Raw genomic sequence first — 7,087 nt, forward strand, 5'->3', positions numbered from 1 at the left:
GTTTGTTCGCTTTATTTCACTACTTTATGCAAGTTCTCAGTATAATTACTTTCTTTCAAACTTGTGATGTTCATTCACATTTACAACCATAAGTCCTCATTATACACACTGCAAAAAGGATTTTCTTACTCAGTATTTCTGTCTTGTTTTCTGGTACAACTATATAAACATTCTTAAATCAAGATACATTTACTTGCAAAAAGTTTTGTTTTGTGAAAAATGTATCTACCGCAAATTTACTGTTTGCATGGTATTTTTAGGGATATACGTAGAGCCATTTATCCTCCAAACATAGCTTGTGGTATTATTGCCAAAAAGTTCAATTTTTGTCTCGTCTGACCAGACTATATTCTTCCAGTAATTCGTGCAGCAAACTTCAAACGAGCTTCAGCAAGTCTTTTCTTCACTGATGGGTCCTCCCAGAGTGAGCGTGCATGGAGGCTGTGGTATTGGAGTTCATTGCTTATTGTTTTCTCAGTAACAATTGTATCTGCTGCCTCCTAGTCTTTCTGGGGCATTTTCCGTGTGGTCATCGGCTCTTGGACTGCTCTTCTGACTAACCGTCCGACTCCCTGATCAGAAATCTCGCAAGAAGCTCCTGTGAATGGCCAACTGATAACAGCCCCAATGGTGCTTTCAGGAAAATTTAGGAGTTGTGAAATCCGTTGGTAACCAGTGCCATTGTTATGTAGCACAACAATCTTGCAAAGGTCTTGGGAGAGCTCTTTGCCTCTACCCATAATGAGACGTTTGTATACTTGCTTTCAGAGGTGGGTTAGCCTGCTTTCTCTTAGTGTGTTTTTCCTGTGCTATTCCATTTTGTTAAATATAACTTTTTTTATGGGTTGTACAATTATGATTTCTTTATCTGTGTATATTTCTTGAGTTAAAGTCAATATCTGGCCAAAATTTCATGCGAATGAATGAATCGTAACTGTGAGTAATTAAAAAAATATTGACATGTTGATTATGTAGCCTAATATATAATGTAATATGTAAAAAAACAAATGGGTCCTTTTAGAACTGTTCACTTTAAGGCCAATTCACACCACCCAGAAAAACGCCAACAAACTCCAACAAACTAGTCTGTTGGAGTTTGTTGGATCAATGTGTTACCCCTGTTGGCATTGGATGGGGTTGGCTGGAGTATGTTGGGGTTGGCTGGAGTACCCGACTGTACATGCTTATAGATATAGAGTTGGTCGGTGTCTGTTGGTGCAGTGTTAACATGACAGTTATTTTTCATAAGATTCTAAATCCAACAGCCAACTTGTTTATTGGAGTTTGTTGGCGTTTGTCTGTGCGGTGTGAATTGGCCTTAAAGGTTAAGATAAACCTTTACATTTTTGAGAATGTGGGAAGAATTAGAAGAGATATCTGAATATATATATATATATATATATATATATATATATATATATATATATATATATATATATATATAATAATAATAATGTCACGATGTCACAATCAGATTCAAGCATTCACTTCACCAAATTATTTGAGTTATTTCAAAGGTCCTTACAGCAAAAGAACCAAAACCCGCAAGCGGTGCATTCTAAACTGGATATATCGCCCTCTTAAGGGCACTTCGGAGTGAAGACAATCATGGCCGACCATATTGTAGTGTTGTTCCAAACTGAAGAGCTCAAAATTAGCCACTTCAAAGGGCCCTTCGGAATGAAGGATTTCGAAGGGTACAACTGATGGACACTTCAGGACCCCTGATCCCTAAACCTACCAATCTCCACCCCCTAGATGTGGATCCAACCACGCCCAACCACAGGCGAGTGGGACCCGTTACATATATATATATATATATATATATATATATATATATATATTTTTTTTTTTTTTCCTGTCTGATGAACAATAAAAACGGTTGTAGGTCCTTTAATGATTTTTTTTAATCATTCTGCTTTACAATGCTGGACAAACAAGCTTATTTTAGAGCTTAATACTTTTCATTTCATAAATGTCTTTATAGGCTCGTTGACACGCTATTTAGAGCATTCAATAAAATATGTAAGTTTTTTGCATTTAATAAATTAGTCATTAAGACTTCCTGTATTATTAGCAAGCTAGCTAACCAGAGTACATGGTATAGGTAGTAGGCTAGGTAAAATTCATAGGGAAACTATAATAGTGTACAACATTAGGTTTAAATATTTGGGTAATTTGCATTAAGACTAAAATGAATTGTTGGGTCCTTAAATCCACAAAACAAGGGTCTCATATTAATTCACCTCATCAAAATCTTACTCCAGCCAGCAAAGCAAATTTATCAGTCCCAGTTTATTCAAAGAATCAGACCTACTTCTAGACTTTCTGAACGACACTGTGTCAGATTATATGAACAAAACACACATTTCCCTTAGCCTGCTTGTACAAACGTAGTGCTAGCATGAACGCTCAAACACACAGCTTTCAGAGATCAACTGCTCGTAATACTGAACAGAGTTAATGGACTGTTCAGATAGAAAATAAAAAACGAGGCTGCTTAGTAGCCTACAGTACATTCTCTGATTGATGAATAGGCATTCATCACTTCAGAATATATTCAAGAGTCCATGCATCCGCGATATACATATACTACAATAAATATATGCAAAACCATCCATAAAGCATTAAAATGGACATTTGGCCTCTAACATGTGGGCAACACAACACAGCAGATGGGCAGCATTTGCAAACTAAACGTGTGATTCGTGCGACGTTCATTCGGTGCTCCACCAATATGTGCTGATAACCCACGTTACAAATTTAGGTTATAAGAACATTGTTTTAAAATGTTTCTAAACGTTGATATGTCCAGTTTTCTTTTCATGATTAGTATGTTAATTAAAGGTTACAAAAAGTGTTTCTTACAACATTCTACTAACTTTAAACTACATTAGCATATTTGAACATTTATTTTATTAAAAGTCCAGTTTTGTTGTTGTGATTTGAATTTTATTTAAATATTGCAATAAACATTCTCAGAATATTTTCTGTCAACATCATGAGCAAGTTCCATAATTGTTACTTTTAGAATGTTTTGTCCTAATATTTATATAACTTAAAAGCAAAAACAACAACAACAAAACAAAAAAACATTGAAAGTCATGAGAATGTTCCAGTAGGCCCTCACTGCAGAACAAAGATCCAGGTGGCAGGGTTGGATCCACATCTAGGGGGTGGAGATGGTAAGTTTAGGGATATGTAAGGTGGGAGGAATTGGATCTAGATCCAACCACGCCCCCTGGATCTTGTGTTCTGCAGTGAGGACCATCTCGAATGTTCACTGCTAACTTTGGCTAACATTCTGGCAATGTTCTCTTAAAGTTACATTAATAGAACTTTAAGTCGAAGTTCTGGTCTTTAATAATGTTGTTCAAAGAACTTTTAAAAGTAACATTCTCATAATGTATGCAAAATGATAAAAAAAATTGAAAGTTCTCTTAACATTTGCATAACCAAGAAAACATTTTAAAAATGTAAAAAATGGCATTTTGAATGTTCATGTTTTAGTAACTTAATGGGAATGCTATACTATACTATACGTTAACAGTGAAACTCTGTATAGAGTAATTTGTTATAGCAACTGGGATAAATACATTTTTTTACTCAATATTTACTCGAAACTCACTAAAATATTAGAAAACATCTGCATGGTCCTTGGAACTGGAGAATTAATGCTTTTTTAAGCAGGTGCACATTGGTTAGTAACATTTAACAAACATTCAAGTACTCGAATAAGAGTGACATGTTGATTACTGACAAAATCAGTAAAAAGCAGTATAATAAAATGTCAAATGTCCAGTATTTCTAGAAGAGAACAGCATGAAATTAATTTGCATGTTTGGATGTGCACTGAAATATTACAAGAATAAAACAATGTGCATTGTTGCATCCACCCTTTAAAACCACCAATGTCGACTTCATAAACAAAGCAGCACAAAAAGCGGAAACCAAACAAGATTTTGCAGCGAATGAAATGGTGCAGCATAAGACACACTTCAGAACGAATGGTCAGAGGCACTAAATGTGGACATACAATAACGGACCAAACAGGCTTTTTGTGCTGAATCCCTTCTTTAATCAGTCTCCATCACACACACAGGTGTGTTTGCACATGCTGCCCAGCAGGAAGAGTATACAGTACATATTCACAAACACAGAGAACAAGCGCAGTCTTACATTGAAACATTTCCAGTTGGATTATCATTGAGTTTTGTTCAGAAACAGGCAAGTTCAAGCTTACAGTAGTTGGCATTTGACTCCAGTGTGTTCATGTTGAATCAGGGATGAAGACCTCTGAAGATGACCAAACATCCCTCTCATATCTGCAGACTGACAGACTCTCTGAAGTTTGAGTCTCGGACAGAAACAGTTCTATATTGCTGTCAGTGATGTAACAACAACATGGCAATTTTATGTGTTTTAAAATAATAAAAATCAAGCCCTATTTATATTGCAGCCTTGATGTATCACATCACAGAAAAATCATCTCTGGAGGTTTGAGTGACAATTTGTGGAAGGCCATTTACGTCACATGAGAAAAAAATCATATTTTAAAAAGTTGGGAGAAAAGTAAGCTATGACATAAAAAGGTAAAATTATGAGAGAGAGTCAAAATTATGGCAAAATTAAATATTATGAGTCAAATTATGAGGGAAAAAAATTTAATTATGCCATACTAATTTAGTCAAAATAATGAGATAAGTCGTCTTTATGATGACATAAAAAGTCCAATTTGAGATAAAAACTCACAATTAGGACAAAAAGCCAAAATTATAAGTCTATGACAAAAATTCTAAATTGACATATTAACTCTAAAGTATGAAATTGTACTTTAGACTTAGTATTTCATAATTTTGAATATGTCATAATTCTACTGTATCGTAATATAAATTTGTAGGACTTAGTTAACACAAAGTCAAAATTATAAGACAAAAGTCATAATTATGGCAAAAGTCGAAATAAGAATCAATTTATGACAAAAATTCAAAGTCATAACTGACAAACAAAATTGAGATAAAAAGACAGTTGAAATTATGAGATTGTCAAACTATGACAAAAATCCTAAATGACATTGTAAGTCTAAAGTATTAGACAGAAAGTCATAATTATGACAAAAAAGTTGAAATTATGATATCATCAAATTATGACATAATTGAAGGTTATGAAATACTAATTCTAAAGTATGACATAAATAGACAGTTATGACAAAAAAATCTAAATATGAGATAAAAAGGATAAAAACGATGAAATTGAGATAGACATTAAAGACTTTGTCATAATGATGACGTTATCTCATAATTGTCTCTGTAATCATTTTGACTGTATAATGATCATAATGACCTATTATCTCACAAATAATTTTTTTTGCCATAATTTGACGTGTCAAATTTGACTTCAGATTATCATCTCATTTTTATATCTCAATTTCAACTTTTTGTCAGTTTTTATGTTTTTTTCTTTTATGGCAGAATTGGTCTTCCATACAGTGTAGCTTGTGCTGTTAATTTCGTGTCATCATTACCACATGACACTCATAATGCTAACATGACTCCATGTGGCTTTGATGTTGATCCCTTTATCACAACAGAAATTGACCTCCTGCAAATTAAACAGGACAGAAAGCAACAAAAACAACAAAGAAAGCCTGTTTCACACCATCTTTATTTCACTGAATCCAGCAGTTTAAAGCTAGAGTTTGTGCTTTGGCTTGTTTATGTAAATATGATCTGTCTCCTCATGTAAATTAAATTCTATTATGATAGAGTATGAAATTTCTCAAAATGTTCAGTTTATGCCTCTCGTTAGCAGAAATATTAAATCTAGTAGCCTTATTGACATGCTGTTCCTGTGTAAATTGTGAAACAGGCCTGAGAGAGAATGATGTTAAATATTCTCTTGTCCTACAGAGATGATTTTTCCTTGAAGATGTATTTCTATTACCTTGACCAAGTGTTGGTTTCAATCGAGCGCTCACACCGAGACAAATCACATTTGTGAGGGAAACCGGGACAGGTTTAGTTTGGGACTTTTAAACTGTGACATCACACTTCCTGTATAAATGCACAAGCAAAGGCCTCTATTTCCTGTCTCACAGTACACACACCTCCTGATTTGATATGAAACACTCTGAATAAGAAATAAATACCATTTATAAACTACACAGAGCATGTTTCCAGTACAGCAGGTGTTTCTCCAAGCAGCATAAAATACACAAAACACAGCCACATGATTGGACTCTCCAGTCTTTCGTCACGAGGCTGATACAAAGCCGTCGCGACGCAGTGAGAAGTTGCACAGTGATGGACGACCGCCGACACACCTGTCTTCAGTGCATGCATACAGCCAACAGATCCTAGTCCACAAATAAAACACTGCAGAATTGAGCTTAATAAAGCATATGGACTCAAGAATCTGACTTTAAAATGATGTTTTCTGTACGTCCTACTCTTGATAACTGGTGTCTCCAGCCAAACACACACTGCAAAGTTTCAGTAGTGACAACTGCATTTAAATATGAATTATATCCCCTAAACTAGATCTACACCAATACATCTTCAGACTGAAAGATCTCTAGCACCTTTAGCATGTCTGAAATATTTTGGTTTATATTTTTCAGGTTTAAAAAGGCATGTACTAGCCCTCAAAGAAGTGCAACGCTCTGCAACAGTCTTCAGCAGCGGTTCTCAACTTACTGTTTTGCAACTGGAAATAAGATATAAAATACAACTATAAAAGTCAAACAGGCTTAAAAGGAAAATTTATCTTTCTTTCATTCGTCCAATCAAGCTCTACACTATTTCAACCAATTCATCTGACATTTGGTAGAAGAGAATCAAATTAGACAGAAAAAAAGGTTGCTTGACACCAAAAACCATGAACAAAACTCATGGAAAATACAACACAGATGGCATTAAATACATGTACAGATAAAATGGCTACTAATATCTGAGCATTTTCTAAATTGTTTTTCCTATTCAGTCTATCATGTTAATATCTTTGCATATATTTGGGGCTCATGCTCATATTAATTTGTAATATATTAATATTATATACACTACTAGTCAAAAATTTGGAATAATCAAGA

Source organism: Barbus barbus (genome assembly GCF_936440315.1).
Source record: "Barbus barbus genome assembly, chromosome: 46".
NCBI classification, from domain to species: domain Eukaryota; kingdom Metazoa; phylum Chordata; class Actinopteri; order Cypriniformes; family Cyprinidae; genus Barbus; species Barbus barbus.